The sequence below is a fragment of the Leiobunum rupestre genome, chromosome 6 (genome assembly GCF_980474605.1).
Source record: "Leiobunum rupestre chromosome 6, qqLeiRupe1.1.hap1, whole genome shotgun sequence".
Classification (NCBI taxonomy): domain Eukaryota; kingdom Metazoa; phylum Arthropoda; class Arachnida; order Opiliones; family Sclerosomatidae; genus Leiobunum; species Leiobunum rupestre.
The window spans coordinates 35,058,023-35,080,692 of NC_143389.1; the positions used below are offsets into that span (position 1 = coordinate 35,058,023).

At 45.1% G+C, this 22,670-nt stretch overlaps 1 protein-coding gene across 1 annotated transcript in view; it reads right to left on the bottom strand.

The window, feature by feature from the left end:
- LOC149940717 (platelet-activating factor acetylhydrolase-like) overlaps positions 1–22,439 on the bottom strand; it is a 333,976-nt gene extending 311,537 nt beyond the window's left edge. The window contains exon 1 of the mRNA XM_090177925.1: positions 22,428–22,439. The gene's annotated coding sequence lies outside the window, so the exon portion shown is untranslated. The remainder of the gene's footprint in view (positions 1–22,427) is intronic.
- Between the last annotated feature and the right edge of the window lie 231 nt (positions 22,440–22,670).

Consider the following 22,670-nt stretch of genomic DNA (forward strand, 5'->3'; position numbering starts at 1 on the left):
TACAAATTAGCAACGGGCAAGGCCAAACGTAAGAATGCAGTCTCCTGTGTGGAACGAGAGGATGGCACGCTGACAGAGGGACTTACCGAAACATATGAGACTATTCTTAATTCTCTTTTTTTAGACGACTCGCAGGAAGATGACCTTGAAGTACACAAGGAAATCAGAGAGTCAGTCGAAACTCCTTACGTCGAGTCGGACGATGTAGTGTTTAATGAAGATGAAGTACTTAATGTCATCGATTCCTTCAAAAGGGGCAAAGCTCCGGGTTTCGATGGTATTACTATCGAATTCTTTAAGATTATGTTCTTGGTCTGTCCCTTGGTTTTCGTGCGCCTTTACAATGCATGTTTGAGTCTTGGCCACTTTCCGAAGATCTGGAAAGTTGCAAGGATTGCTTTGATTTATAAGGAGGGGAGAGATAGGCGGAATGCTCGATCGTACCGTCCGATCTCTCTACTGTCAATAGTGGGTAAGGTTCTTGACAAACTCTTGTCAAGAAGACTGTACTACTCTCTCCATAAGAGAGGGCTTATGAATCCAGCCCAATATGGGTTCAAGCATAGCCGCTCTACGACGCATGCTCTTTATAACATCGTCGAATGCGTCAAGCATAACAAAGAGAGTGGTCTGCACACCAGTCTTATCTCTCTAGACATAGAGGGGGCCTTTGACAATGTCTGGGTTCCGGGTGTCCTTTCAAGACTTCAACAAGTTGCTTGTCCAAGAAACTTGTATTATTTATATAAAAGTTTTCTGAGCAACAGAATTGCTTCGATTGATGTAGGCGGTAGTGTTCTTAGTAAGTCACTTGCCAGGGGGTGTCCGCAGGGTTCTTGTAGCGGGCCTCTACTCTTCAATTTAGTCATGGATGGCGCTCTCAGTCGGGTTTTCCCGGCGGCGAGTGCCATTCAGGCCTTTGCGGATGACCTACAGGCTATGGTCTGGAGTTCTTCGAGGCGTGGCCTTGAGGTCCTCGGTAACGAAGTTCTGGATACTCTCTATAGGTGGAGTTCAATTTATAAATTGAAGTTCTGCGCTAGGAAGACTGTTGCAATCACCTTTGCGAAATCAAAGGTGATGAATCGGCTTCCAATTTTTTCTCTTAGTAATGAGAGAATCCTTAATGTCAAAACCGTAAAGGTTTTGGGCGTTACTTTGGATCAAACATTGTGTTTCTTGCCTCACTTAGAGGAGGTTAAGAACAAGGTTACTCGTCTCGTCCAGTCTATTGCTTGCTTTGCAAAGGTCGAGTGGGGTCTGGATTATAGGGCGTTGAGAGTGGTATATAAAGGTTGTATTGAGCGCATTGTCACTTACGGTGCTGGCGCATGGTGGCGCGAGGTGGAGAATTCTTTAATGGTTCGAAAACTCAGGTCAATCCAACGGGTAGCGGCTCTTCGAGTCTGCTGTGCTTACCGTACAATATCTACTGATGCGTTATTGGTAATTACCAACTTAACCCCAATAGAACACGTTGTAAGTGAGGAGGCAACCATCTTTAGGTCTTTTAACCAACAGATGTGCGCCAAACACTGTGACTACAATGTAATAGGTGGAAATTTTCTCTATCCTGGTGACCCTTGGGCAGGGCATCCAACCTCTCGTGTAGAGATTTCAAGTGGGGACGCTCTTCCCACTAATGCAGGCCTAGAGATCTTCTCTGATGGTTCGCTATCAGAGAATGCTGCTTCGGCAGCATTTGTGGTCTTTTTTAATGGATTGGAACTCGTGTCTAAGACTTTTCGTCTAGACATGAGTTATAATCCTAGTATTTATTATATTGAGCTTTACTCCATATTGGAAAGCATTAAGTGGTTCGCTGGGGAGCGACCCCACGATGAAGAGGTATCTATCTTTAGTGATAGTTTATCTTCTCTACGATCCATTGGAAATCCTTCCAACCTTAATGGAATGTGTGCTAACATTAGGGAGTTGATTAATAATCACGGAGCTAGAATCACCCTTAATTGGGTTAAAGCACACAGTGGTATTCTAGGTAACGAGAGAGCGGATGCGCTGGCTAAGAGCGCATTAAATAATCAAGTAATCCATGTTATAAAACCCGATAAGGGTAGTATTAAAAATATTTTGAGGGGCATTACCAAGAGGCATTGGCAGATTAGTTGGAGCGACAGCAATAAAGGCAATGTAACGAGGAATTTTATTCCTAACGTGAGCGACAATGCGATTAACCCTAACCACTTCTCAACGCAGGTTCTCAGTGGTCACGGTAAGTTTCCTAGTTACCTGCATAGTTTAGGACATGTGCTCAGTCCTGCCTGTGCTTGTGGGTCAGACACAGGCGATTCTGAGCACTACTTAATTAATTGTCCACTCACCCTCCATCTGGTCCCTAGAGACAACCTTGGGGATATGAAACTTACTGAAAAGATGGTTGTATTCGAGAAACTCATGCGTTTCATAACCAGTAACTTCGAGGACATCTGTCTAGGTTGATTGCTGGTTTTTTATCGATTTTATTTATATTTGCCGTTTTATTTTATTTTAGCGTACCACCCAACTTTTGGGTTTTTATACATGTTGTTGTTTTTTACTTTTTATTAAAAAAAGAAAGAAAACTGGTGGGACTTCATACACCTTAGCTGTATTACTTGTGGTACCCCCAGTAGTGCCTAGCGGGACTGGGGGTATATAAATATTATAACAATATGTATTCAGCGGCCACCAGGGCAGTTGTCAGAGTGGGCAAGGAAATGCCGCGGGAACGCCGGTCGAGCCGATTTCGGCCGCAGAAGTTCTTGCGGGTCCCTCGGGGGTCGTCGCCCTATCAGCGGTGGACGTCGAAGCCCTGCTGGGGAGCGACGACACCTCGCCCCTCGATAGCGGCGATGAAGATTTCATCGACGCTATGGACGACCTTGGTCTCCACCCCGGCGCCTAATTTTTGGGTGGGGGTGTGTAAAGCCCGCATTTGCAACCGCAAATGTAGGCTTTGTCCCTAGCCGCCTTTCCCTTTACTTCGGAGAAAATTCTCGTTGTTTTGGGTGAACGCTGCTAGGGAGGGCCAAGACGACTCACCCTCGCTCGCGTCGTCTCTCTCTCGGAATTCTCCGAAAGCGGCGACCTCTGACCCAAAAGGTTAAGAGCGAGGTGAAGTCGCCGGTGACGCTTTATAGCACCTCCGAAGGTCCGTCAAGATTTCTTGGCGGGCTTTTTCCTCTAGCCAATCGGTTTAGAGGACGGTGGCGTCATCCGAGGGGACCCCTATAAATAGGGGTGCCGCGGGACGAAAGGGGATCTTTTTTTCCTGGAGCCAGCGAAGGACGAACTCGCATTTTTCTCCCTCTCTTAAAGGGGCTTTAGTTCATTTCATTTTTCTCTTTCCAAATTCCAACTATGCCTAACTGGTAAATAAAGTTTTTGTTTTATATTTTATATTGGTCTCTCGTACATGGGGTAAATATAAGTCGACAATTCTGGGCTTCACAAGTTTTACTTTTAGATTCGAAAAAATGAGGCGAAAAATTCCCCTTTATTTAAATTTCCTAACGACTAACCATGGAATTAAAACTTTTTTTATTTTTTTCTATTTCAGTCATTTATTAGTAGTTATTCTTCATATCGGCTTCTAAAGTTCCATATATCAAAGGTCTTAGTATTCGAATATTTAATAAATAGAAACCATCCGATACGTATTAAAAAGTAATTAAAATTAACGTTAACTTAAAACTTAAATAACTTTTAAATGCCGCATAAAACTGAATATAACTTATACAGATAATATCATTTGATCTACTCTTGCTTTAAAATATAAAATTAAGTTAATATATTTAAATAGTTATCTTAAAATAAATTATAAACAAAATCCCTCCCCAAGCCCAGATCTTTCCCAAGACCAGCCACATTCCCTCAGCTCACATGAATCCCATGAAACCATTTTCATGTTTGTGGGGCTCTGGCCTTCCACCAGGTAACAAGACTTCAACAAAAGCGCGATTTTACAATCCCACAAGGTCAAGCCCACGTCCCTCGCTACACGAATAGATTCTACCAACTCAAACGTTCTCACCCACCTGCACTCATTGTCAGGGCCCTGGGTGCGGAACTAAAAGTAACCCCGAGACCCTCTAAGCCCCCGCAATCAGATAGCACCAGCCACGAGCGAATTTCTCCAGAGTAGAACACGTCATCAGTAGCATGACAAGACACAAGTAAAAAGTGAGGTCACGAATTGTTTGGGTTTGCAACTCCGCCCCACAATCCCCCGAAACAAAACCAGAGGACAGAGATCCAAATCGGCAGCAGAATCTGATTCCGTCCGTAGTGAGAAGCCTTGCAAAATAGTGTTAACGACACTTCTTTTACAATTTAAAGTACTGGTTTGAGTCAACGCTTGGATCTCCCCCCAAAAATGATCCGAACCTCGTATTTATAGTCTGATATTAATTCCACCAATAGATGACGCCCCACTGAGTACGGGGAAAAACGGGCAAAGGTCGGAAGTACCGTTTATTTAACAATCCGGGTGCGAGAGAAGCCATGTCGAAACTAGGATGACGACAAAAGAAAACGCTATAAATTCGCGCTTGGCCGGGAGTAGTGGCTCACTCCTGTAATCCCAAGCGTCTGGGAGGCAGAGTTTGTGGATGGCCGTGCGAGGACGACCACCAATCCCCCAACGGGTGGTCGGTATACTTCCGCTACGGGTGTCCCCACCCCTGTCCCCACGTTACAATCGAATTAACAAAATAATTAATTCGCGAATGAATTTTTTATTCAATTAACTTAACTTAAAGGAAAAATACCATGGCTGAATCCCTAGCGCAAAGTCGCGAATGAAATTCTCATCGCTAAACACAAAGATGACATTCCGAGCAGAAAATCGTAGTCAAAGCAGCCATGAATCCAGGAAAAGCAACGTCTTCTCCATCCTCACGCCGCCTGTTGGTCACCAAGCAGTTCCGAGAGAAGAAAACCAGATGAAAGAGACCGATTCCCTCGTCTAGCCCGACCTTTCAGACGAGACTCTACGCTATCTCCACCCCTCGCCGGCTTGTAAGAAGTTCGTCGTCGTCATACGGACCCGTAATCCGGGCATCCACACCGTAAAACATTGTCATCGCGAAACAAGAAAAACACCCCGTAAGCGAAGAGCCACAGCGAAGAAGAATCAAGTTATAAGTAGAAATTTTCCACATCTGCTTTATATACCTGAAGCCTGGGGGCCAACCAAGCAAGGGCTCATGCATCATAAGAGGGAGGAGCCAAGGGGCTCTGCCGCGATTTAATTTGGCACGGATTCGACCATCCACTTTTTGCTCTCCTGGATCATTCGTACGGGGACCCCGACACCGAAAACCGCCGGCATTTCCCCCCGACCCTGACCCCGGTACCGAAGATAAAAAATAAAGTCGAGGGTGTTATGTTTCGGGTGTTAATTTCCGGGAATATATGTTTGAAGTTTGAACTTTGGAATTGTAAAGGAGCTTATTTATTTGGTCATTTTTTTACTATTGAGCCTGGTTCACACGATGCGATTTTGTCGTACGTGACCGGTCACGCGTGACAAAATTTCAAAGATCGCGCCGTACGAAGGGGTTTTATGAAGTCGCATGCGACGTCGACCGAAAATAGGTTGGAACCTATTTTATCGCGCGCGACGGGTAGCTTTGGTTGCATTAAAAGTGGGAGTAAACGGGAGACATTCCTTTGGAAAATTTCTAAGTTTCTTCCACGCGACGAAATTCTATTTAAGCATACGGACCGGGGCATTTGCCTCTTCTTTCGACGGGTTTATGCTAGCATAAACATAAAATGTCCAAAATAAATGGTCAAAATGGGAATTTATATTTCATTTGGGAGCATGTTTCTGGTATAAGCAAATGGTTGAATGATGCGATGGATTCTCTATTTGGAGAATACGACTTGTTTCATTTATGGGCATTGCTTTCTTCTTTGTTATCGTCGCGTTGTGTGAACGAAATTCTGGTGCGACCGCGTTCTGAATCGCGTATGACAAAGAGTCGCGTATGACAAAGAGTCGCGTACGATAAAATCGCATCGTGTGAGCCAAGCTTAAGCCTTCTTCCACGAAATGATTTGGTTCTTTTAGTTATAAATAAGCCAGTATTATTTTTTTCGGCGGTGAACTTACCTGATCCAAAGTTTTTTTCGGGGATAGCTTAACCCCGACCCCGACTTAATTTCGACCCCGTACGTACACTAATCTCCAGGATCATTCGTAGAGTCAGCGCTAGAAATATAGTGAATCTAGCGTTAGCTATCTCGGAAGATATAATGTTAATTAAAAAACGTCTAATTTCCAGAGCTTCAACCCTTTTAGATTGTTTATTTTTTTAATTACTTTAATACCTTATTGGCGAATGAGGTGAAGTGTTGATTTTTAAATATAAATTCCAAAAACCCAATTGATGTTAATTTCTTTCAAAATGTTCACGGATTTGCCCTTTTCGGGACGATTAGTCGGGCCTTTGAGTGTGAGCGCAATCATTAGCCATTTTGTTTAATTAGAGAAACACACAGGGGCGTAGAGAAGACTGTTTTATGGGGGAGGGCTGGAACTTACTTCAACTGAAGCCCAGGGCAGTTTGTCTGATATTTGTATACCGGTGCTCCAAGCAGAGCGTAAAGCTCATTAAAAGCCTACTGCGTCGGTGGACTCATCACAATACTCTATGACAGTGTCCACAAGCCCGGACAGGTGACAAAAACATTCATCGGTAGCAAAAACCTACTACTGACGGTCTCACCCTCAACGCGAGTCACTCATCCCGACAAAAAGGGCAGCAATGGCGCGAGACAGTGGATGCTCTGGCACCTCTAGCCGACACACTATACCTTCTCAGAAAGGACTCCTAAGTGGGAGCGACGGGCACACAGTGACCCACGTAAACCGGCACAGCTGGCACCGGAGATCCCGATGGGCTCCAAAAGGCCGGGAGACAGGGTCACTGTGCCTCATAAGGAGACCCGCCACCCCACCGCAGGCTACCCAGTCCTGGACCCTCTCCGTTAGCCTCCCCTATTTGACCGAAGTCGGAGGTGGAGATATGACCATTTGACCATGGCTAACATCTTCCAGTGAGCCACCGCCCTTATGGGTTACAAGAGCCGGACCCCGACTCCCCGGTAAACTCACCAGTTATTGCACACTATAGCCCATGGAGCCCAGTGAAGTGTGTCAGAATTTATAGCCCGGTGTACCTAGTAACAGAGACCATACCACCGGAGGTCTATCATCATAGTGCCCTACGCCAGCGTCCACCTAGCCCGGACAGGTGATAAATCCAGCATGGGTAGCAGTACCCTACTACTGATGGTCGCACCTTTGACGCGAGCCACTCAACCCAGCAGAAGGTGCAGCAATGGGTGGACCATTTCCCACTTCGCACACAGCTGTGGGATTAAGAGTGGATGCTGTAGCAACTCCAGCCGACACCCTACCTACGTAGGTAAAGAGTCAAACCCTTTGGAGAGAGCTCCTAAAGGGGAACGACGAGCGCACAGCAGTACAAGTAACCTGGTACAGCTGGCAGGGTAGGGGGTGCTGGCAGCAGCGTCCTGAGGTGATGGTTTTCCGACTTCGGACTCAAGAGGAGGGTAATGAAAAAGCTTTCCAATTTCGCAAACTCAATCAAAATTTGGCAAATCTCCCCCCCCCCCCTTGACTACGCACATTTCGGTAAAGTAGTTATAATGAAGCTCATGGGGGCCCTGCTCGCTGGTCTTTGCAATCTTTCAGGCTTAAAATGTCTATGATCCCTTTTCAGTGATGTAAATTCACAAAGGTTTGGGACGAAGAGGCGACCAAAAATGTCGTGGCCATTCGTGGGGTCAGAGATAATATATGAACCCTGTACCCTAGATTCGAAGGCAGAGAGGTTTTTTTGTTTGAGAGTCACACGGTATGATGTCGGCTAGAGCCTTAGACACCAACACAACAAAGAGACGTCACAGACAATTACAGCGGCACCAACGTTAGAAGCGCTGAAGGGATCGCAAGAATCCCGACAGCAGGCGGAAGTATCCCGGGCGGGAGCTACCTTCCGGAAGAGCGGAGAACGATAGAAGAGAGGTCAGGGTGTTTCCAAAGGGAGGGGGTAAGCCAATCCCCCGGAAAGCGTTCCGAAACTCCAAGCGAGAAACCGCTGAACCGGGGCAGGAGAAGGCAAAGAGGGCCAGATCACTCTTTTCCCGGCACAGCGGGCAAGAAGGAGAGGGACGCAATCCAAACCGATGCAACACCGCTGGAACAGGGAAGCGATCAACCCGAGCCAGAGAAAGGAGGCGTTCCTGGAACCGAGACAAGTGACAATCCCAAACCTGGGGGCGGGCCGGTAAATCCTGCACGGAAAAGAGAAACCGGCCCGTTTGTGCGTCAGCCCAATCACGCTGCCACAAACGGAGCAACGCCGAGAAGCAACGCCGACGGATGGTCTAAGTGTCTGGGGGCGGAATATACAGAGGAGCCGCTGTGTCAGTAGAAGCAGCCCGAGCATGGGCATCCACCTGCTCATTATGGGTTACACCAACATGGGAAGGCGTCCACAATAAAGGAAAACGGGCATTGGGAAAATACAATAGCTTCCCCAACATATTCTGGACCAAGGGATCCACAGAAGAGCCGTTCATAAAGATAGATAAAGCTGAGAGAGAGTCCGAGCTTATAATAGCAGTGTAGATTTCATGAGCAACAAGCCATGTGAGCTGATCAGGTCCCAAATGAGCCCCGACAATGGTGCGAAGAAGAGACAGACGTCGAAGACAACGAGCCCTCAAGTAATCAATATAGGGACACCAAGTGAGATGACTGTCGAAAATGACACCCAAGTAGCGGCACTGAGGTAGAAATGGGAGAGCAACACCGAAAATACGCATGGGACCTGCTTCCAAGATATCGCGCTTCTTCGAGAAACACATACATACACATTTATCAGGCGACAGGACAAAGCCTATGGCATGTAAATACGAAACAGCACAATTCAGAGCTTCCTGCATGTGTCGACGCAACAGAGACAGAGAGAAGCCAGTCAGGAACACACAATATCATCAGCATATATTGCAATCAGAGTACCATCAGGGAGGGCCTCAGGAAGGTCATCGAGGAGCAGGCTGAAGAGAAGAGGGCTAAGAACCGCCCCCTGCAGAACACCCCGGGTGACGGCAAAATCAGGAGACATAGTACCGGCCACCCGGACCCGAGACGACCGATCGGTCAGGTAGGAGACGAAAAAGCGAAGATAGTGTTACGGTAGGATGAGACGACGACAAGATATTCAATATAAAATATACTTTATTTATAAACATACAAAAATAGCGTGAAGCGCGAACTGGTAGACGGGCCGGCCGACGAAGGGCGAGCCGAGGGAGTTAGATTCCCCGCCGTAGGAGGATTTTCACGAGAGGCTGCGCTTGTTCAGCGTTAGTCCTCTCGCTATTACCTAGGCGTCTGGAGCGAGCTTTTGCAGCAGGCGGTCCAGTCGTCCCGTCAGAGAAGGCTCAGCCTATTCGGCTTATGTCTCTTCTCTTCGGCCTACACCGAGAAACGTCGCCCTGACTTCGGAGAGACCTGGCCTTTTAAAGTGGACGGTGACCTTCGGCCCTTTTGTTATGAAGGATTATAAAGGGTACGTCTTATTGATGTTGCTTGGTCGGTCCGTCTACCTATCCCTAGTTACGCGTGACAGCTCTCCCTCTAAGAAAGAGCCGTCCCGGCATTTGATTCAGAAAAATATACAAAAAAAATAAACAAAATATAAAAAAAATACAATACAAAAATGTTATGGCACGCATTATTCGACGTCGAAGATCGCAGTGGTCTGTGAACAGCAGAGGTAACCTATACAGCACACGACGAGCGTATTCGCAGATGAGAATGCCATCATCGTGTGGATGGGCTGGGGCCGTGAATTCAGGCGAGATGTTGGCAGAGACGGTCGTGAAGTCAGATGGCGTGATGTCCAGGATCCCCCGTAGTCGTACTTCCTGACTGAGATACGCGCTGATCCTGGAGAGGCTAGTGGCAGCGGTTGACGCAACGGGTGACAAATGGGTGATAGTTTCACTACTGATGTCGATCACGATGAGACTCCATTGGGAATGGCGAAATAGCGGCATTAACAAAATGTCGCAAGCGAATAGGTCAGTTTCCAACTCAGCCTGGACACAGGCGCTATCGGTGTTAACCAGACTCCGAACAAATGTGGTAGCGAAGACGAACGCCGTACGAGAGCTTGAGACTAGAAGCGTATGAAGATACATCTCAACAACGCTCTCAGTTCCGGATCTCGAATGCGTGATAAATCCGTCGTTGTTATTGCAAATCCGAAATGAGAGGTTGGATTGCGAGGAACATCCTGCTTCCGTCGCTCCCGTCGCCGTTCTCGTCGCGATAGATGATTGACAAGACTTGGATGGAGGGGGTCAATTTTCCTTAGTAATTGTACATTTTCACGGAACTTTTTAACGCGAGAGGGCCGCATACCGTTAATTTTAACTAAAATTAAAAGGTGAAAAATTAGATGACCGCGACTGTGAGTTCTAGAGAAGTGTAGGTAGTGAGAGTTTTTAGCCAAATGGCGAGTCTTCGTTTATTTTCTCATTTTCCATGGTTCCACCGCTTGATGGGGTTGTTTATGACAAATGTTATTTATGGTAGGCAGGTATCGAAGGATAGAGGAGAAAAAGTCGTGGCAATCGTTAGTGGGTCTCTGGGGAGTCATTTGGTGTGGAAGAGTTTAAAACGCCGCGTAGGTCAGCCGGTCCGGACTTCGGCGCAGTCGTGGAGATCTGTTTGTAGGGTGGGAGGAGTTTGTTGGCGTGAAGCTAAAGAGCCTGGAGCGTCCGAAAGAGGAAATTCGCAAATTTCTGGTTCAGAATGGAATTGAACTTTACGAAGAGGGGGAGAAGGGATGTTATCTTCCCAATCAGCCCGCTGAAAATATGGTTTTAGCCTATCAACTGATACTACGTCCGTCTTTTTCCCCAAAGAGTCCGATATCTCGAAATCATTTGGCGCAGTTTTACGAATTATCCGGTCAGTGCCGGATTAAGACCCTTGGGGGCCTCTAGGCACTAGGCTATCGGGGGCCCCTTTAATGCAAGTAGAGGACTCAAGGATGGAGTAAGAGGGTAGCTAAGCAAACCAACTTTTTCTAGAGTTGACACAATGACCATTTTGAAAATGGGAAATGGTTTTTTTCCATGGGTACCCGCAGAGGTGGGCAAACGGGGAAATTGCTCCACCCCCGCCCCCTTTCTTTAGCTATACCTCTTTACTCCCCCCCCCCCCCCCCCAATTAGGCCTTGCCCTGTTAATCTTTCTGTCGAAATTTTTGTTGAGTGCAGTGACGAAGAAGAGTGATCCAGTTACTTGAAATGTGTGTTACATCAATTTCGGGAAACTTATATCCCTATTCCTACTAAGCTTTAGCTATAGCTCGTTCATTTATCGGATCGTTGTATGTGAAAATGTTGTATATAGAGCTCGGCGAAACAGCTAAATTAACCGCTAAAGTTTTGATTAACCATAAAAATTATGATTAACTGTTTATCCATGGATATTATCCACGGCTATATAGCAATTTAATATGTAAAATAATCGTTTTTTCCCGGATAATTTTCCTTTGTGGATAAAAATAAATAAAGTGATTATTTCTTATCCAAACGCCGAGCTCTAGTTGTATATTTCATCGGGCGAGTTCGCTATATGACTGGAAATAATTTCTGCCGGCGTCCATGCTCTCAGTAGCGTAGGGGGTGGACTTGCCCATCTGGCTATGCCACTGCATGCTCCTCTCTATTTGAACTCTATTTGAACCCAAAAACCAACCTTTTTTTATTTGACTAGGCAAAAACCTAACTTTTCGCCCTACCACTCTAAGACCAAGCACTTAATTACATACGTTCCTGAATTCCATAAATGACAATTCAGAACGTAACTTAAACCAAAAAATAAATAAAAAATGCCATAGCACCCACTTAAAGGAAGTAATAACTGGACCATGATTATCCAAATTATAGTTCGACTATTCAAATTTGATTAATGCTGGGAAAATGTTGTCAATTCAAATCCTAACGATGTTTATATAAAAAACTATGCTGGGGCCAAACAGAACTAACAATTGTGGGGCAACCCCCTCTCTGCTGAGCGGCCTGACACGGAGTCACAGAGTGGACATGAGATTGGTTATGCAAGGTTACAAGGTAGTCGTTTTGGTACGGTTCTACCTCTATAGATCACCGTAAAACGAAATAGAGGCTACGCGGCAGTGGCGGACTGGGTCTAAAAATGTGGACTGCCAGGGGTCAAAGGGGGCCCACCCAAAACCAGAGGCGTAGACAGGGGGAGACACCCTCCGAAAAAGGAATATTCCCGCCTGAAATATTGTTTTATGTTAATAATGTTTTCGCTTTAATTATTTTTACTCAATTGTGTGCGAACTACGCTACTGCCGAAAACTAGAAGGATAAATGCTGAAATATTTTTTTATTAAATCAAGGAATACCACTGGGCATGCCTCAGGCTGGAATCAAACCAGCGACCTGTGGGTTGCGATCCCAACGCCTCTTCCATTTGGACTACCTAAGCCCACAAATTAGGTGCTCCCTTGTCTCGCGTAAAATATATCCCGATTTTTTATTAAGCCGTAGCATTTTATAAATCACCTAGTAGTAACAGTTCCTTTCAGTTGGAATACTCTTTGAAACGGTCGCTGGTTCGTCGCCATTTCTAAAGAGAAATGTTTTAGCGATATAATGTTTTTAATAATTACAGATAACATATTAAGGCAATATACAGTCGATACTAAATGTAAACATAATTATACAGATTGTTATTATTAGTTTATATTTTAAACAAATGCTAGCTTTTTAAATATGTATACGGTGCCGAAATTTTACTCATTAACCGGTTGTTTAAAGCATGTTTCATGTTCCACTATATTTTGAGTAATCGTTGGAATACACTAGATGACTGTGCGAATCTGTCAATAATTGCTTCTACATCCACTTCATCTAACAATTCCGTTTCAATGGATAGCAACATGCATGATTCCAGGTTCTCCTCGGACAGTTAATTTCTTAGCCTTGTCTTTATTATTTTTAGCTTTGAAAATGCCCTCTCACATTGGACTTGAGTAACTGATAGTGTGCAGAAGACTTTATAAAGTTCATAAAGGTTATCATATGCCTTGTCGTGAAGTCTGTTGGATGCCAGAATTTTTGGTACACAGGACGGACAAGCTCGAAGCAAAAGAAAGCAATTCCAACATAACTTCATCTTTACTGATTCGTGGAGAAAGCTTAACACCATCCAAGGCGTCATCTTCTAGGCCCTTCTCTGTAATATTTTTAAAATTTGCTGTGTCAAAGCAAGATAAATCTTTATACAACTTTTTGTGTTGTAAAAAACGTGAATCTAGTGACTGGAAAATGCGGTCCATTATTAGGTTAAACACATTTACTCGAAAATCAGCGGGACCCTGCCAAATATAAGACGTAACTTAGTACAGTTCAACTACGTAGTTTCTTTCGTCGGGTACTCGGGCTTAGCCAAACTTTTAAAAATTAGTTAATAATGGTTAAAATTGTTTTGAAACTGAATCCACGCTGAACCGCCAGTGCCTCGGCACCCCGACGATGTTATTGGAACTTTTTTTTAAATAAAATATTAAGTTTTAGTTTTATTCAGTAAAAATATAATTTAAAATTGAAAGTTTTGGAACTTATATTATATTTTGAAGCTACTATAATGTTGACATATTGTTGAAGGTTTAAGGTGGCCTACTGACCAAATTTATCATGGGGGCCACCGGCCATCGGGCAGGCCCAGTCTATGGCCAGTCCGCCACTACTACGCGGTACCTTATCTCGACTTACTCGAATTCGTTTTTTAGTGTTTTTCGGAAGAGTATTTCATATTTTGTTTATATTATAAATATTAAAAAAAGAATCAATATAGTTTCCAAGTTATTGATTGTTTTCATTTTGAAAAAACATGCCGTAAAACTGTTATTAAATTTAAATAAGCCTAATGTTTTTTTTCAAATAATTTATTCTTTGAACTAGCGTATTGACGTGGGATCTTTCGGGGGCCCCTGCCCCTCGGGGGCCCCTAGGCACGTGCCTAGTGTGCCTAATTCTTAATCCGGCACTGTATCCGGTAAGGGCCAGCGTATAGGTGGAGAAGTTTTTCGCACCGTCCTGGGATGCGGCGTGGCGTGCGCAATAGTACCAGGTCACCTTCGTTGAAATCTGCCTCCCTACGTTTCGAATCGAAACGATGTTTATGTTTTGTTTGGGTCGGCTGCTATAGCTCTAGTGCGCTCGGCGTACGTGATGTTTTCGAATGCAAACTGGCTTGCAATAGTAGCAGCAGGTAGGTTCAGAGCGGCATCAAGCAGGCTTCGTAACCGTGTAGTAGAAAGAACGGTGTGTAGCCTGTGGTGTCATGTATGGAGGTGTTATAGGCAAACACTAGGTGGGGAAGAAAACGATCCCAATCCCTGTGGTTGTCAGACCCGTACTGCGATATCATATCAGGCAAGGTTTTATTAAATCGTTCAACTAGTCCGTTGGTTCTAGGATGATAGGCTGTTGTGCGACGGTGTTCCACGCTAAATAGTTGGGTTATTTCAGCCACAACTTTGTTTAAAAATTCAGTTCCCCGATCGCTGATGAGTTCTTTGGGGCTTCCGTACTGAAGTATCACCTTGTATACCAGAAAGCGAGCAACTTCGTCCGCTGTACCTCTTGGGATTGCAGCGGCCATTACCATTCTGGTACAGTAGTCGGTGCAGACAATGATATGGACATTGCCGTCGTTTGAGACGGGAAATGGAACCAATTTGTCAATTCCGACCCTCTGGAAGGGTTTCGTTGTAGGCGGAATAGGCTGTAGTAGTCCCGTTTCTGGCAGGCCATACAGGATGAAACGTAGTTCGACACGTGAGACAGCATTTTAGGCCACCAGAATCTAGTACGAACCCGTTCCCAAGTTCTTCTAAGGCCGAGGTGGCCAGCCGGAACGTCATCGTGAAGATAATAGAGAATGGAGGACCTTATGGTTTTCGGAGCGACGATGGCGTAATGGAATCCGGTCGAGGCCAGTATCCGTCGGCAAAGGAGGCCGTCGCGAAAACATTCGCTAGACCGGCGAAACTTACGGGTAGGTTTGACCGAGTGATGGTCGTTCTCTAAATGCCGAATGATGGCTTCCATAAATGAGTCTTGTAACTGAAGTTGGTGGATGTCGTATTTGCCGAGGTCGTCATCAGATACTGGTAATGGAGTAGCGAGGAGCGAATCCTGAATCGCCGGGGCTGGCTCATGTGGTGCCCTAGACAGTGCATCCGCATCAAGGTTTTTTCTCCCATCCTTATGTTTAATAATGGGATTGAACTCCTGGAGGGTCAACGACCACCTGGCCAGCCGGCCGTTTGGATTTTTGACAGTCGTTAACCAGCAGAGGCCGTGATGATCAGTAACGATGGTCCTTCAACGCGCTGCTTCAGAATAGAACCTATTCCGTATGCGCTGGCGTCCGTATGAATTTCGAAGGGTAGCTCCCATCTAGGGTGTTGGATAATGGGGCTGGATATTAAGGCATCGCGGAGGAATTGGAAAGCTTCTTCCTCTCCTGCTTCCCACGTGAATGGCGCGTCCTTCTTCGTTAGGTTGATTAATGGCTTGGGTACCTGAGAAAATCCCTTCACAAAGCGCCGGTAGTACCCGGCAAGGCCGAGGAACTGCTGAATTGCATGTTTTGTTGTTGGACGTTGAAATTGCCTGACAGCTTCCAGATTTCGTGGGTCAGGGGAAATTCCGACGATGTTGATGATGTGGCCCAAGAATCTAATTTCCGTTTTGGCGAAGGAGCATTTGCTGGGTTTAATTTTCAAATTCAAGCTACGCAGGCATGATAAGACCTGCTCGAGATGACCTAGATGGCTTGTAAAGTCTTTGGAAAATATGATGATATCATCCAGGTACGCAACGACCACTTTCCACATTAGAGCACCAAGGGTCCTATACATGAGCCGTTGAAAGGTACTCGGAGCGTTACAAAGCCCCATGCCAAGAACGTTAAACTCGTATTGGCCGTCCGGAGTGACAAAAGAGGTCTTTTCCCTGTCTTTTTCGGAAACTTCAACCTGGAAGTAGCCGGAGGCTAGATCGAGAGTGGTAAAAAGGGTAGACCCGGCGAGGCGATCTTTTTTGTTAATCTGATTCAGATGCCTCCAATCCACGCAAAACCGCCAGGAGCCATCACGTTTTTTGACGAGGATTACCGGTGCGCCCCAAGCGGTGGCGATATGACAATTACGCGGTAGAACAATAGGGTGATGGGAGGGATTGGCAGCCCGAATGAACGCACGGCCTTTCTGAAATCGAGCTAGTGTTTTGCACACTAGAAGGCCATGGCGCTCAAATGTTTCAGGTGCAGTTTGAATAAGTAGAGTATCGCAAGCCCTTGGTACGGAAACTTCGATTGGCATCTCCGAGAGAGGCGGGATGGTAACGTCGGAGAAGGATCGAACGTTGGTATACTGATCGAAAAGATGGTCGGGCATGGGAAAGGTGTCGTTGCCCAGGGAAACCGTGCGATTTCGGAAGCTAATCTCGACGTTGTTGGAAGAGCAGAATTCCAGTCCCAACAGTAGTTCGTGGTGGAAGTTGTCGATGACAAGGGCGTCAATTTGAAAAGAAGATTGGCCGATCCTCAGTGTGAGGCTAGTTGAACCGACTGGAGTAATGAGGCTACCATCGGCTACTCGTAGCATTATTGAGCCGGCTGGGCGGATGAGAAGACCATTAGATCGGCAAATTGTGAGATTAATGATGTTTTTAGTACTTCCAGAGTCAAGAATAACGTTAATGGTGTTGTCATATAAAAGTCCAGGGAGAGAGATAGATTTATCGGGAGAACTGAGGAGGAAAGGCTCGTAGGTAGCAGACGGCAGGGTCCCTCCTAGTACCGCCGTCGGTCCCTGTTTCCCGGATGGGCGTTAAACCACCAGCCGAAAGAGAAATGGACTCGGAACGCAACCACCTCCAGAATCTGAAGAGGGGGGCTAGACAAACGGTATTGCGGGAAATGATTATGAACAAGGAGAGCCACCCCGCCATGCGTACGCTCAGGGCGGGCTTGTCGATAGACTTGATACATGCCAAAACTCAGATTAGACCGAGACGCGCTGTGGAGATAAGTCTCTTGTAACCCCACTACAGTAGGCAAAACCTCCAAGACAAGTTTAGCCAGAGCACCGAAATTAGTACCGATTACAGCCACATTCCATTGCAACACTGATAGTGGGGAACCTTCCATAATTTAAACGTAAAGACCGTCAGCCGACCCACCCGAGGTGGAGTCGATTGGAAACAAAACAGCATTAAGCTCGGTCCAAAGAAGCTTACCCCACGGAGAGGGGCGCAGATACTTATCCGCACACGCAGCGATGTGCATGGATTTCTTCGAGGGAACACCCGACGACGGGTTCTCCATGAGAACCGCGCCAAGGAATGAGATAAGGGTCGACAAAAAGGCCGGAGGGATTGAAGCAGCTCCAGACGGAGTCTCTGGGGGGGCCTGTGGAGATACTGAATAGACGGAAGGGAGCACAGGTGTTCCAGAGACTTTTGGGAGAGCGGGATAATTGTTGTCCGTAACCTTCGGAGCCAGCTGCCGCGAGGATACTGCCGAGGCATAAGACATAAAAGCCCTAGCCTCAGGAAACGAAATCCGACGTTCCGACTGTACCCGTTTAATTTCCATTTCTTTCCGGAATATCGGGCAAGAACGGGATGTACTGGAATGGTGACCATATCAATGAACACAATGCGATGCAGCCGTGCACCCAACGGACTCATGAGAGTCTCCGCAATGGGAGCAACGACGTGACGAACGACAATTACGAACAGAGTGTCCAAATCGGAGACATTGACGGCATTGCAGTGGACTTTCTTCGAAGGGAAGAACCGCAAAGCGCTGACTGAAGATATAAATGTATTCAGGAATGTTCGATTCGGAGGAAAAACCCAATTGGATGAGCTTACTGGCAGAGCCCAGACGTCGGATTTCCTTAAGAGAGTCATTCTCTCCATTGTCCAACTCAGATGACAAATCCTCCTGAGAATACGATACCGGGACGCCAAGTATCTTACGCCGGAATAGGCGTAGAGAATCGGTGTAGGACACAACGAAAGCCAGATCTCCGATCGTCGAAGGAATTTTAAGAATGGCCTGCCGCTGAGCTATCAGAAGCCAGAATCGAAACACGGCCCCCTGAAAGTACACGGATATCGGAAACCTTACCAACGTTGGCTGTAACGAACGCCGCACAAATCGCTCTTGGAGTAACTTCAGCAGAACTGGAGGATTCAAGCGGGTACTGTCAAAACTCATTTTTGACAACTTTTTAATATTGGTTCTGCGGCACTGACTTACGCGTTTTTTAATTCAGAATGGTTGGTTGATATTTAGAAAGTGGAAAAATTATCCCTCTACAACCAACGGTTGAGAAGTTATCGCGTTTATAAACTTTCGTTGAAACTAGGAAACACCTAAAATGCATCAAGCGATTATTAATAACGCAGCTTCGACAGCGATTCAACAACATTGAAAATATAATTATTTAAAGGCCGGTTTAAAAAATCGAAATTTCTAGGACAACTTGGCAAGTGGTTTTAAGAATATCCTTTTTATACGCTAAAGCTTTTAAAAAGCTATATGCGTTATAAATTGTGTTGGAGATCTAGCTTAAACTACTAAGTCGAGTAAAGAACAACAACTGCATCCAACGATTGTAACTGAGAAGTGATGTTTATTTGTAAGAACCCATATATATTTATATACATATTAAAAAACCAAAAACGAGTTAAAAGAACAACTGATAAGATATTATAAAATATATACATATTTATCTTCTCTTTTTTAACACTCCCCCTTAAATGAATATATATTTTTTTAGGGAGGTTTAAACTCGTGAGATGATATTAATCCCATTAGTGACGGAATTTTCTGTAAATGGACGGAGGGAGTTGCTTTGGTTAAAATATCTGCTACTTGGTTTTGTGCAGCGACATGATCGACCATGATGTCTCCGGTTTGATAACGCTCTCGAATAAAATTATAGCGAACATCGATGTGCTTCGTTCGTTGATGTAAAACCGGATTCCTGATGAGGTGGATAGCGCTAATGTTGTCGATTTAAAGTGTCGGAACATTTTTCAGAGGTGCGATTTCAGCGAACAGGCTCTTTAACCAGATTAGCTCCTTGGCAGCTTCACTTGCAGCGACAAATTCGGCTTCTGTGGAGGAGATTGCTACAGACCGTTGACGACGACTGGCCCAAGAGATTACGCCACCCCTGTATATAAATGCCATGCCGCTTACAGATCGACGACCATCAGGATCCGCGCCATGATCGGAATCACTGAAAGCTTCCAGAGTTCCTGCGCCAATGGATGAATGATAGCGGATACCCCAATGTTGAGTTCCACTTAGATATCTGAAGATTCTTTTCACCATCTGCCAGTGTTCGAGAGTGAAATTGTCCAAGTATCGAGAGACCACACCGACGGCGAAGGAGATGTCTGGTCTCGTACATATGGCCAAGTAATTCAAACTGTCCACTGCTTCTCGATATGGGATCGTATCTCCACGCTCTGAAAGACCCTCGGTGGAATGATACTTCTCGAACGGTGTAGCGACCGGTTTGGAATTCTGCATTTGAAAACGTTCCAAAATTTTTCTCACGTACATCTCTTGGCCGATAAAAAGAGAATCATCTGATAATCTCTGGATCTGGATACCAAGAAAAAAACCTGGAGATGGGATGGTGACTTTGAACTGTGCTTGGAGCTCTTCAAGAAATTTCATCTTAGTTTCTTCGTTCCGGGTAGCCCCAAGGCCATCGTCCACATATATGACAATAAGAAGAGTCCTTGACTTATCGTAGAACAGGCAAGGATCAGCTGTACTCTCCTGTAGCTGGAAACGGAGTAGAAAATCGGTAAAGCGTCTGTTCCAACATCTAGGCGCTTGTTTGAGACCATAGAGACTTCGGTTCTATTTACAGACTTTAGGAGTGTTGTCCGAATAACCTTCAGGCTGATACATGTAAATCTCTTCGTCCAAGTGACCATATAGAAAGGCAGTCTTTATATCAAATTGAAACAATATGAGTTTTTCACCTGCCGCTATACTGAGAATGGTCCGGATGGTTTCGTAGCGTGCGACAGGGCTGAATGTCTCCAGGTAATCAATACCCTCCTTCTGAAGACAACCACGTATCACCAGACGTGCTTTATGACGTTCAACTGATCCGTCCTGTCTGAGTTTTTTCCGATACACCCATCGGCTCGATAGGACCTTCTTTGTTACAGGTGCCTCTACGATATCCCAGGTAAGATTCTCCGCCAGTGACTGCATCTCTTCGTTCATCGCCTCCTTCCACTTACTGGACTCATTCGAATTGATCGCCTCGGTATATGAACGGGGCTCTTCCATGTTGCATATCATGGCCATTGCCGCTATGGATTGGTCGGACAGCTTGCCGGTTGATCGACGTTTGATTGGGTACTCTTTGTTTCCGGTCTCAGATTTTAACCCATTAATAACTGCAGAATCTGTACTGGAGTCGAGCCTCTCCTGTCTCTCGACACCCGTATCAACTTCAGCATCTGTTTCGGTCGTGTCGCTAGGATCTAGGGATATATATTCTGGTAAACAGGTCTCCGAATCAAAGACAACATCTCTGTTTAGGACCAGCTTGTTCGTTTCCCGAATCCAAACCCTAAAACCGTCGACATCCTCGTTGTAACCAACCATCAGTCCTCTGACTCCTTTAGGATCCCACTTCTGACGGCGCTCGTCAGGATTCTTTACGTAACAGATGGTACCAAAGGCCTTGAAATCCTTAACTCGAGGTTGCTTTTTGAAGAACAGCTCGTAAGGCGTTTTCTCTTTGACTCGACTGGTTCCGACGCTGTTCAGAATGAAGGTCGCCATATTGACAGCTTCAGCCCAAAGTTCCTTGAGTAATGTCTTGGCACGAAGCATCGTCCTCGCAAGATCCAGAATCGTGCGATTGGAACGTTCAGCACATCCATTTTGTTGCGGTGTGTACGGATTTGACATTCTAAACTGGGCACCAATCTGGGACAGTATCTCGTGGACTTCGTACAGAGTAGTTATCTAACCTTCCTCGAACCACGCTTTGCTACCATGTTGGAGATCTAGGTTAAACTACTAAGTCGAGTAAAGAACAACAACTGCATTCAACGATTGTAACTGAGAAGTGATGTTTATTAGTAAGAACCCATATATATTTATATACATATTAAAAAACCAAAAACGAGTTAAAAGAACAACTGATAAGATATTATAAAATATATTGTCGCGCCCGCGGACTGAAAGGACGGCGAGAGAGGGAAACGGCATTGACCATCATGGTGCAATAGGAGATAAAAGGGAATTTCGCCACGTCGCTTCAACGGCTCTCGGTGGCAGGAGAGAGAAGGAAGGAGGGGGGAAAAACCCCGAGCGGGGTATAAAAGGAGCCCCACGCGGGTCGAGAGGGCAGTCTTCTCCGCGCTCTACTCTCGGTGGGATTATTAAGGCTGAAAAGCCCAGCCTACCTAGAGTAACCGGACTGGGACGCATAAAGCTGTAAAAGCTTACCCCAGGCCACTTACCAAACGAGAGAAGCGGTATCCACGCGTGAATAATATTTTTGTATCTTGTACTGTGTAAATATTCAATAACCAATAAAAGTAATTTGTCTTATTTCTACGCCTGACAATATACATATTTATCTTCTCTTTTTTAACAAATTGTTTATAATAATTGTTAACACAATTTTAAACCCGCCTTTATTTAAATATATGTTGTTGGATCGCTGTCGAAGTTGCGTTATTAATAATCGCTTGATGCATTTTAGGTGTTTCCTAGTTTCGACGAAAGTTTGTAAACGCGATAACTTCTCAACCGTTGGTTGTAGAGGGATAATGTTTCCACTTTCTAAATATGAATCAACCATTGTGAATTCAAAAACGCGCGAGTCAGTGCCGTAGAACCAATATTTAAAATGTTGTCAAAAATGAGTTTTGACGGTACTCGCCTAAACTATTAATTTTTGGTGGACGAAACCGATAAATAACGAAAGATATTGGAAAATAAATAATAGTTGCAATTGGTTTCATCGATCTATCTATTATAGTTTTCTAGCAGAATTAAAAAGAGGGCAAAAATTTCACCTGTCGAAGACTTTTTAAACAGAGTGTACTATACATTTTGTCTTTCTTAGCCTGCTACTGACTATATCTTCTCGCACCGGCCGCGGCTCGGTACAAAGGTTCAGAGAATAGGAGCGGCCTAAAACTAAAGAAAACTCAAGCTAATCTATAAGGAACAAAGGAGACGAAAACGCAACGAACTGAACACGTCCGCTGCCAAAAAGCGAATCCGAAGGCAGAGAGCTTTCCGAATGACTGTTTTGTAACGAAGAGATTATCAATTCCCAACACGTGACCTCCGTAATTTCTAAAAAAAATTGTAATGTTTTTCAAAAATGTATGTTTTGATTAGTAGGTGATATACGAAAACTGTCCAAAGAGCCATGTTCAAAAATGTTGGAAATGTACTTACTGTGTGCCTATTTTGTAGCTTATACGCGTAACACATT